This window comes from Scyliorhinus canicula, chromosome 12 (genome assembly GCF_902713615.1).
Source record: "Scyliorhinus canicula chromosome 12, sScyCan1.1, whole genome shotgun sequence".
Taxonomy (NCBI): domain Eukaryota; kingdom Metazoa; phylum Chordata; class Chondrichthyes; order Carcharhiniformes; family Scyliorhinidae; genus Scyliorhinus; species Scyliorhinus canicula.
Genome location: NC_052157.1, coordinates 48,545,639 through 48,557,461, shown reverse-complemented (window position 1 = coordinate 48,557,461; position 11,823 = coordinate 48,545,639).

Below are 11,823 nucleotides of genomic sequence, written 5' to 3'. Positions count from 1 at the left end.
ACTTACCTTTGAGTCTGACGACTTTAATTGAAGTCCTACTCCAGAGGCCTTACCACTAATACTAGGCCTGACACTCTAGTGCAGTATTGAGAGAATGCTGTGCTGTCAGAGGCAGCACCTTTCCAATGAGATGCTAAACTGAGGCCCCTGTTTGCCACCTCAGGTTCCTCCTGGTGTCCTGCATAATATTTATTCTTTGACCGATGCTCAGATTCTCAGAGGAGAAATTCCTCCTCTTCTCTGACTTAAATGGGCAACCCCTTACTCTGAGATTATACCCTGTGGTCCTAGACTTTCCCACAAAGGGAAACAACCTTTCAACATCCACCCTGTCAATCTCCCTGAGAATCCTATCTGCCTCAATAAGGTTGCTAAACTCCAATGAGTACAGGCTCAACTTCTCCTCGTAAGAAAATCCCTCCATTCTGAGGTTCAACCTTCTCTGAACTGCCTCCAATGCCAGTCGATCTTTCCTTAGAGAAGGGGACCAAAACTGTCCACAGTATTCCAGGTGTGGTCCAACTAGTTCATTGTATAGTTTTAGCAACACTTCTCTATTTTCATACTCCATTCCCTTTGAAATAAAGGCCAACATTCTTTTTGCCTTCCTTATTATCTGCTGAACATACATGCTAGCTTTTTGTGATTTATGCATAAGGACCTCCAAATCCCTCTCTGCTGCACTTTTCTGTGTCTTTCTCCATTTAAATAATAATCAGCTCCTTTATTATTCCTACCAATGTGCATAACATCACATTTTTTTTACATTAAATTCCATCTGCCAATTTTTTGCCCACTCACTTAACCTGCCTATATCCTCTGCAGACCATTTTTGTCATCTTCACCACTATCCTTCCCACCGATTTTTGTGTGGTCTGCAAACTTGTCAATACTGCATTCCCTTCCCTTGTCCAAGTCATCAATATATGTTGTAAATAATTGTGGCCTGAGCACTGATTCCTGTGGCACTCCATTAGTTCATAGAATCATAGAATTTACAGTGTAGAAGGAGGCCATTTGGCCCATCAAGTATACACCGGCCCCTGAAAGAGCACCATACTTAAGTCCACACCTCCACCCTATCCCTGTAACCCAGTGACCCCCTCCTAGCTTTTCGACACTATGGGGCAATTTAGCGTGACCAATCCACCTAACCCGCACATCTTTGGACTGTGGAAGGAAACCGGAGCACCCGGAGGAAACCCACGCAGACACAGGGAGAACGTGCAGACTCTGCACAAACAGTGAGCCAAGCAGGGAATCAAACCCGTGTCCCTGGTGCTGTGAATTACAGGTTTCCATCCTGAAAATTCCCCTCATACCAACTCTCTGTTTTCTATCAGTTAGTCAATCCTCACTCCATTCCAATGTAATACCCCAACACCATAGGCCCTTTATCCTATTAAGTAGTCTTTTGTATCGTACTTTATCAAACGCTTTTTGGAAATCAAAGTACATTACCTCTACTGGTTCCCCTTCATCTATCCTACTCCTCACTAACTCAAAGAATTCTAATAAATTTGTCAGGCATAATTTCACCTTCATGAAAACATGTTGACTCTGCTTGATTATATTTTGTATTTCTAAATGCTCTCCTATTACATCCTTTATAATGGACTATAACATTTTGGGGGGCATGGTGGTTAGCGCAGCTGCCTCACAGTGCCAGGGACCAGAATTGAATTCTGACCTTGGGTGACAGTCTGTGTAGAGTTTGCACATTCTCCCTGTGTCTGCGTGAGTTTCCTTGGAGTGCTCAGGTTTCCTCCCATAATCCAAAAATGTGCAGGTTTTGTTGATTGACCGTGCTAACATGCCCTTTAGTGTCCAAAGGTTAGGTGGGGTTATGGGGTTAAGGGAATAGGTTAGGTGAGTTAACCTAGGTAGGGTGCTCTTTCGGAGGGTGGATGCAGATTCGAAGGGCTGAATGGCCTCCTTCTGCACTGTAGAGGTTTTATGATTTTCCCAATGACAGATGTCAATCTGACTGGTCTACAATTACCTTTTTTTGTCTCCTTTCATTTTTGAATGGTATTACATTGGCACTTTTCTCCTCTGGGATTTTCCAGAATTTACGGATTCTTGGAAGATTACTACCAGTGCATTCACTATCTCTGTAGCTACTTCCTTTAATATCCTGGGATGCAACCCACCTGGTCCAGGGGACTTATCGCCCTTTAGCCCCATTTGTTTCCCCAGTATTTTTCTTATTTTAATTTAATTTATTTTTTAAAATTTAAGGTACCCAATTTTTTTTTCTTCCCATAAAGGGCCAATTTAGCGTGGCCAATCCACCTACCCTGCACATCTTTTGGGTTGTGGCGGTGAGACTCACGCAGACACAGGGAAAATGTGCAAACTCTGCACAGACAGTGACCCGGCGCCAGAATCGAACCTCCCCGGTGCTGTGAGGCAGCAGTGCTAACCATTGCACCACCATGCCACGCAGCCCAGTATTTTTTCTTGAGTAACAGCTTTTGCATTTATTTCCTCCCCACCCTGTTGCCCCGAGATTATTTAGTACATTTGGAATGCTACTAGTGTCTTATACCATGAAGACTGGCGCAAAGTATTTATTTAACTCCTCTGTCATTCCCTGGTTCCCCGGTACTATTTGCCCAGTCTCATTCTCTAAGGGACCTATGTTCACTTTGGCCTCGCTCCTCGTTTTATGTATTTAAAGAAACTCTCACTGTCATTTTTATATTACTTGCTAATTTACCCTCATAGTTTATCTTCTCCCTCCTTTCTTTTTGGTCACTGTTTGTTGGTTTTAAAATTTTCCCAATCCTTTGGTTTACCACTAATCTTTGCCATATTGAATGGCTTTTCTTTCTGTTTAATACTCTCCTTAATTTCCTTGGTTAACCATAGTTGACTTAACTCCTTCAGAGAATCCTCCTTCTTCACTGGGATATATCTTTGTTTTGTGCCATGAACTATTTTCATAAAAGTCTGCCATTGCTAATCAACTGTCTTTTCTGCTAAACTCCTTTCCTAATCCATTCCAGCCAACCATGTCCTCATTCCTTTGTATTCACATTTTATTTAAATTTAGCACAGTTGTTTCTGAACCAGGTTTCTCACTCTAAAACCTAATGCTAAATTTTACAATGTTATGGTCACTGTTTCCTAGGGGGATCTTTTACACTGAGATTGTCATTAAACTTGCCTCATTACACATTACCAGATCCAAAGTAGCCTCCCTGGTTTGATTTGTAACATATTAGAATCATAGAATTCCTACAGTGCAGAAGGAGACCATTCAGCCATTGAGTCTGCACCAACCCTCTGAAATAGCAACCCACCTAACCTGCACATCTTTGGATTGTGGGAGGAAACCAGAGCACCCAGAGGACATGAGATAAAGTGCAAACTCCACATAATCACTCAAGGATGGTATTGAACCTGGGTCCCTGGGGCAGCAGCGCTAACCACTGTGGCACCGAGCTACTCTATTCTTCTAGAAAACTGTTCCAAATACACTCAATGAATTTTTCCTCATGGTTACCTCTGCCAATTTGATTTTCCCAATCCACAAGAATTGTGGATCCAGACTCAATATTAGCTCTCCTCTCTCCACTGATGTCAGACCTGCTGAGATTGTCCAGCAGTTTTTGTTTCAGATACTGGCATCCGCAGTAATTTGTTTTAATACTGGTCAGTTACCACCCCATTTGTTTACTCCCAATCATCAGTAAAGTGATGGAAGGGGTCAGAAACAATCAATGGGAATCTGGGGGGAAATTCCCCCAGATCAGGAATCTGGGACGGAATGGTCGGAGAATCAGCTGGGGCCGGCGTCAATCCCGCCCCCGCTGTGTCCCGAATTCTCCACCCCCCGAGATTCAGCGGGGGCGGGAATCGTGCTGCGCCAATCGGCGGGCCCCCCGTGTCGGTCGGCGGGCCCCCCACGGCGATTCTCCGGCCCGCGATGGGCCGAAGTCACGCCGCTGACAGCCCTCTCCCGCCGGCGTGGATTAAACTACCTACCTGACTGGCGGGATTGACGGCGCGGGCAGGCTCCGGGGTCCTGGGGGAGGGGGCGCGGGGGCGCGGGGCGATCTGACCCCGGGGGTTGCCCCCATGGTGTCCTGGCCCGTGATCGGGGCCCACCAATCGGTGGGCAGGGCTGTGCCGTGGGGGCTTCTTGTTTTTACAACCAAAGTGGATAACCTCGCATCTATCCAAATTATACTGAACCTGCCCACTCAATCAGCTTGTCCAAATCACACTGAAGGATCTCTGCATGCTCCTCACAGCTCACCCTCACACCTAACTTGGTGTCATCTACAAATTTGGGGATATTGTATTTTGTTCCCTCATCTAAATTGTTACTATATATTGTGAATAGCTTTTAAAAAAGTTTAAAAGTACCCAATTCTTTTTTCCAATTAAGGAGCATTTTAGCATGGCCAATTCACCTACTCTGCACATCGTTTTGGATTGTGGGGGTGAGACCCACGCAAACACGGGGAGAATGTGCAAACTCCACACAGACAATGACCCAGGGCTGGGATCGAACCTGGGTCCTCGGCGGCGTGAGGCAGCAGTGCTAAACACTGTGTCACCATGCTACCCCATATATTATGAATAGCTGTGGTCCAAGCACCACTCCCTGTGGTACCCCACTAGTCACTGCCTCCCAATTTGAAAAAGACCTGTTAAATTCTCCTTCTTGTTTCCCATCTGCCAACCAGTTTTCCATCCATCTCAATACACTACCCCCAATCCCATGCGCTTTAATATTACACGCTAATCTCTTCTGTGGGACTTTGTCAAAGGCTTTCTAAAAGTCCAAATAAACCACGTTCACTGGCTCTCCTCATCAACTCTATCAGTTACATCATCGAAGAATTCCAGTAGATTTGTCAAAAATGATTTCCCCTTCATAAATCCAAGCTGACTCAGACCTATCCTGCCACTGTTTTCTAAGTTCTCGGCAGTACAACATTTGATAATGGATTATAAAATTTTTCCCACTACCGGTGTCAGACTTACTGATCTATAATTCCCTGTTTTCTCTCTACCTCCCTTTTTAAATAGTGGAGTTACATTAGCCACCCTCCAATCTGCAGGAAGTGATCCAGAGTTTATTGAATCCTGGAAGATGACCACCAATGCATCTACTAGTTCTAGAGGCACTTCCTTAAGTACTCTGGTAGTATTGGTAGAAATGGTGTCGAAGAGATGAAATGCACAGTAGCAAGTAGTTTGCACTGTTGCTTCACAGCTCCACGGTCCCAGGTTCGATTCCCAGCTTGGGTCACTGTCTGTGTGGAGTTGGCACGTTCTCCCTGTGTCTGTGGGGGTTTCCTCCTGGTGCTCCGGTTTCCTCCCACAGGTCCCGAAACTGTTAGGTGAATTGGACATTCTGAATTCTCCCTCTGTGTACCCGAACAGGCGCCGGAATGTGGCAACTAGGGGCTTTTCACAGTGACTTCATTGCAGTGTTAATGTAAGCCTCCTTGTGACAATAATGATTATTATTATTATGAAATCTGGTTCATGGAGAGAGTAGAAGAGGAGCAGTTGACAGTCAGATGAATGTAAGAATTTCAGATATATTGGGCTGGTTTCTCTGTTTCAGCGGCTGAGTGCCATCTGAAATGGAGAATTCACGAGCGTTTTATGATGCCAAAATCAGCACCGAACCCTCACCGATTCCAGGACCATTGAGGTGCTAGCAGCGGTGCTGGCTGGAATGCCGAAAACAGCCAGAGAATGGCCGGGTCCCTGGCTGCGCATGCGCACAGCAACGACCTGTAGCGGTCACGCCATACAACATGACAGCGGCCGTGTGTGGAACCGACACGCTATCCACGACCCCACAGGCCAACCCCTGGCCAGCCCCCGGGGAAGCCCCGCACCAACCAATGGCATGGATCCCGGTTGAGTGTGGTGGCGCTGGAGACAGCCGGGTTCCTGACCGCTTAGACCACACGTCAACTGCGCGATCGGGAACTCGGCCCATTGGGGTGAACCATCGAGGGAAGGCCTGTCGATGACGCACCAACGCCCTTGCAATGGCGTGTGACGCGCGACACGATTACGCCACTTCTGAGGAGATGCAGCATGACTGATCAGCGTCAAACCGGCACCAGCCCCGATTTGGGCATCGGAATGGATTCTCAATCGATTGCTGATTACGATATCGGCGTCGGGAATGGAGAATCCCGCCCATTGTGCTGTCGGTATTTGGTACAGTAAAGGTTGAAAGCCTCAGTTATTGTGTTTATGAATGCTGCAAGTAGTGTTTTGAGAGAATCCTGGTTTGAAAGGTTTTGGGGCCAGATATGCAATTAAAGCATCGTAAAAGTTTGGGCTAATGGATGTTTGATTGGAATTACCTGTGGAGTAGTTAATTAGATACATTGTGCCCCAGCTTGGTAAGATGGTGTAACTAAGGGGAGGAGCTAGAGCAGGGTTTTTCAAAGTGTGGGTTGCGACTCGTGGGTGAGTCACAGGCGGGTGTTGGGTGGGTCACAGTTGCACTGCTCGCGCCGTGGTCCCGATCATGGGAGAAGAGCCTAATGGCCCTTGCCGCCTTTTCAATTAAAAGAAATGAGGGTGTGTGCAGTCTTCCGGCATGAAGCAGCAGCAGTGAGAAGGTCACATGCCATGCACGTACACTTGATGTCAAGCGCCCTGTATGTGCTTTTGGTACTGTAACATGGAGGAGAGCTGCTTCCATTTTCTAGCTGCTGGCATGCAAGACAACAGGACTATGAAGATGGATTGTTTTCTTATAAGTTAAAGATGGCCAGAGACACAAATGGGCAGTGTACCTACCAACAGGATCTCACATTTAAAGCTGCCGAAGACAGCTGCACCGGAGAGTCCAGGGCAGGACAGAACAATGCTACTGTTAGCTCTGTACAAAGTTCCAGGGCCTCTGACCTTGGCAATAATCCAGAGGAGGTTCACAAGAATGATCCCTGGAATGGAGAGCTTGCCATTTGAGGAGCGGTTGAGGACTCTGGGTCTGTATTCGTTGGAGTTTAGAAGGATGAGGGTAGGATCCTATTGAAACCTACAGGATACTGAGAGGCCTAGATTGAGTGGACATGGAGAGGAGGTTTCTACTAGTAGGAAAAACTAGAACCCGAGGCCACAGCCTCAGACTGAATGGACGATCCTTTAAAACTGAGATGAGGAGGAATTTCTTCAGCCAGAGGGTGATGAATCTGTGGAACTCATTGCCGCAGAAGGCAGTGGATGCCAAATCACTGAGTTTCTTTAAGACAGATAGATAGGTTCTTGATTAATAAGGAGATCAGGGGTTATGGGGAGAAGGCAGGAGAATGAGGATGAGAAACATATCAGCCATGATTGAATGGTGGAGCAGACTCGATGGGCCGAGTGGCCTAATTCAGCGCCTAGATCTTATGGTTTTATGGTTAACAGCATACAAAGAAGAAACTTAACTCAGGGACAAAGCGGTATAAAGGTGATATCTTCAGGTATGGTTTTGTCAATTGTATCAATGCAAATAAGGATGCCCATGTGTGTTATATACAGGGAAGTACTGGCAAATGAGAGGAGAAGTTTCAGATTTTGAAAGAGAAGTGATTGGTGAAAAATTCCTTTTGAGGTTGAGACGCCAGAGCCAGTTATTAACTTGCAGCTGACTCAAATTAAAAGACGACGCTCCTGCGCCTGACCTGTGACAGCACATTAAAAAGTCACCAAAAGTTCATAAGGCTGTCAGCATTCTGGAGTAGAATTTCCCAGGAGTTTCCAATGCTGTTAAAAACAAACAGTTTGTTGCTATTGTCCTTCACGATGACTTACATGTGTGAGGTTGCATTTTCACAAAGATGAAGACGGCACAAAGGAACTGGCTGAACTCTGTACCTGATATGCACATTGCCCTCTTCTCCTTTGAACCTAATTCAAGTGAGATTGTGTGAGAACTAAGCAGGCTCCTCTTTTGCATTAAAGGTAAGTGAACGTGGCATGTGTTGTGAAGGTCAGCCAGTGTGGGTCATGAAATTCGGCTCATGTGGGTTGCGAAAGTCGGCCTACATAGGTCCCAAAGGATTGATGTTTGGTAAAAGTGGGTCCTGGGAAAAAAGGTTTGAAAAACACTGAGCTAGAGTATCATGCATTTTAGCAGAGAAGCAGGGATTGTTCAGTTTTCCTGAAAGCTAAATCATGAAGACATTAGACCAAGTTTCAGGTCTATTTTTTAGAACAGTCTCAAAGAACATCTCCCTAACCAAATATGCCTGGGTCTGTTTTTGTTGTTTGAGTGGGAATAAAAATAGCAGTTAAGGGTATTGTGTCACTGTATTGATTAGCATTGTCCAAGTGGTAATTATCAGCTATTGTTCTTGTGTGATGTTAAGGATATTTTAATACTGTGTTAGTAATAAAGTTTGTTTTAATATATCATATCCCTATTTTGTCATGAAATCACTTCTGGAACAAGGTATCCTTTCCTCACGGTCTTAAAAAATTCAAATTAAATATTGGGGTTTCTGTCCAGGATCCTCTCCACTGTTGGGGTCTGGTCCGGCATCATAATAACAGGATGTGGCCATTCTCTTGTCAATGCAAAGGTCATACGCTGAAACACAACAGATGGGTTGACTGAGGTCAATTCACAAATCCATGCAGTGATACATGATACTGAACAGAATGTCATTGGCTAAAGTTTGTACACCTGTGGCCATTATTTCCACTGGGAATTTCTGTTGTGATTTCTGACCAGTGAATATCAAGTGAAATTTATTTTCCATCCTTGCAAACTGCTAGATCCTGATACCATGGTAACGGTTAGTGTTAATGAACCTCAAAGCAGTTTTAATCCCAAGAGTTGGAGAAAGGCTCAGCCCTCTGATTGGTGAAGCAATCATAATATAATGTTTGGTCTGCAGTGGAATTAAGAAATAAATAGTATTGAGACAGCTGAGTCATCTACGTGCTGGCACCTTAAGTAGAAATTAGTATTCTGTCAATAAATCTCATTAAGTCTTTAAGCAAAATGCAAATTTTACTGTAAGAGGAACACAAAAGAAGTGGCTGGTCTGCATGCAAATGTAGTTTATTCTCAATTGCTTGTGAAATTCATTAATCCAGAGATTTATCTCAGTTTCTACGCACTTTCTTTTGAAATATAAATTTAATTAGCAAACAAGGAATATGGAAATTAAGGATTCATGGGTTTACACTTTCTCGATCGCAAAAATCAATGTTGAGATCAGTTACTGACCTCATAGTTATCTCAGCCAGCTACCATAGGGCATCAACCATTTCCCATCACCATTGGTGTCAATTACAAAGATGTCGACAGTTTAAGACAGTTCAATAAATTCCTACCCCGCACTTTCCATTTCAAACTACATCACCTAGAGAGTGGTGAGAATGTGGAACTCAATGCCACACCAATTGGTTGAGATGAATAGTAAAGAAGAATTTCAGGGAAAGCTGGATAAACACACGACGGCGATAGAATAGAAGGCTATTGTGACAGAGTTAGAAGTAGGGTGTGAGGGAGCTCACCTGAAGCATAAACCTGTTTGGCCAAATTATCTGCATTTCTGTGCTGTGAACTTTCTGTAATGAAGACTGCAGCAAATTACATAACCAGCAGAATGGGCATGTAAATGATCAATAGATTTCAATGTCGAGAAGTATGAGGTGATACATTTTGGTGGGGGAAAATAAGGACACGACTGCACCTTGTAAAATGAATCTTGGTGGGGTCGAGGCACAGATTTGTAAATCATTAAATATAGTAATGTAAGTAGAATTCTTTGACTATAAAAATTGAACCAGTGGCAGAACCATATGTAAACTGTATTGAGTGCAACATGACCAATGTATATAGTGATGGCGGCCTGTTTAGCTCAGTTGGCTAAACAGCTGGTTCATGATGCAGAATAAGTCCAACAACACAGGTTCAATTCCCGTACCGGCTGAGGTTATTCATGAAGGCCCCACCTTCTCAATCTTGCTCTACCCCTGAGGTACGGTGACCCTCAGGTTAAATCACCACCAGCCAGCCTTCTCCCTCAAAGGGGAAAGCAGCCCGATGGTTCTTGGGGACAGTGGCAATTTTACTTTATATAGTTGGCACAGACGTCTATTCCCTGTAATGAAAATATTGAAATGTTTGTAGTGTTGTCATTACTGAATTAATACACTTCAGAGTGCATTTGAATGGCAGGAGGAAATGTGAACATCTTTGCACTTTTTTGTTTGATAATTTGAAATGTTTTGTAATGTCTCTTCCAGATACTTTATGAATAAAGTATATTTTTGCAAAACAGAAACCGAGGTACGGGATCCTGGAGTTTGGAAAAATGGCAGCAAAACTGCTTCTGGCTTGGTTTACATGCCTGTAATGCCTGGAAGGGTGCCCTGCGATGACTTAGGTGTGCCAGAAGTATGCAGAGTGGGCAGATCATGACATCACTCAGTGTCTAACGCTAATTTTTCACCAGACATGCCAATATGGACTTCACAAATCCTGTTAGTGGCCTTTCTCAAACAAACAATCTGAGCTGAATTAATACTGAATGAAAGGAGCTGCATGGGACTTCAGGTGAAGTGCTTTCATCTTTCTTTTACTGCTGCAGAGTTAGTGTGCAGGAGACTGTAAAGTTGTCCGTCACAAGGGAGTTCTGTTGGATTTTTCCAAGGAGTTCTGTGAAGGTTGAAGACTCATCAGCAGAAAGCCTGCTTTCACTCATGAGCACAGTAAGAAGTCTTACAACACCATGTTAAAGTCCAACAGGTTTGTTTCAAACACTAGCTTTCGGAGCACTGCTCCTTCCTCAGGTGAATTCTTACTGTGCTCACCCCAGTCCAACGCCGACATCTCCACATCTTAAAAAAAAACTATAATGCCTTCATATGTCAACATGACTGTTCCAATCATTAACTTTCTTTATCTAAAGAAGGTTAACATTGTCTTTTATAATTAAACTGAACACATTAAGAGTCTTTTACAGCTTCTTTACTTTTCTCAAAAAAACCCCCACATTATTCACAGCATCGCTCAGATGTTGAGATGTTGGGCAGTGTGGTGGGACAGTGGTTAATGCTGCTGCCTCACAGTGCCAAGGACTCGGGTTCAATTCCAGCCTTGGGTGACTGTGGAGTTTATACATTCTCCCCGTGTCTACGTGAGTTTCCTCCAGGTGCTCCAGTTTCTTCCCACAGTCCAAAGAGGTGCAGGTTTGGTGGGGATAGGGTGGGGGCGGGGTGCTCTTTCAGAGGGTCACTGCAGACTTGATGGGCCGAATGGACTCCTTCTGCACTGTAGGGATTATATTGATTCTATGTTGTGCATCCATCTTGTGGATTCGGTAGTCATGGCTCTCAGTAATGAGGTGACATGCCACACAGGTGATATGTATGTTGCTTGTGGTGTTTTAGAAGACATTTTTGATGTTACTGATAATGTGTGGAGTTTGTACATTCTCCCCGTGTCTGCGTGGATTTCCTAAAGGTGCTCTGGTTTCTTCCCAGAGTACATGTTAGATGGATTGTCTGTGCTAAATTGCCCCTTAGTGTCCAAAGATTAGGTAGCATTACGGAGATAAGGCGGGAAATTAGGCCGAGGTAGAGTGCTCTTTCAGAGGGTGAGTGCAGATTCAGTGATTCTATGTGTCAGTTGCTGGCGACATTGTCGATGTCACATCAGTTGTTGCTGATGCTGTTGATGGTGTCTCAGTTGTTAGTGACGTTGCTGATATTGTATCTAACTTTTTCTGTTTTTCCAATCAGGTGTGGACCGAATATGGACACTGTTCCATCACATTTGTCTGTCTCATGACAATGCTTGGATCTTTCTTTGTCTCTCTGCATTTC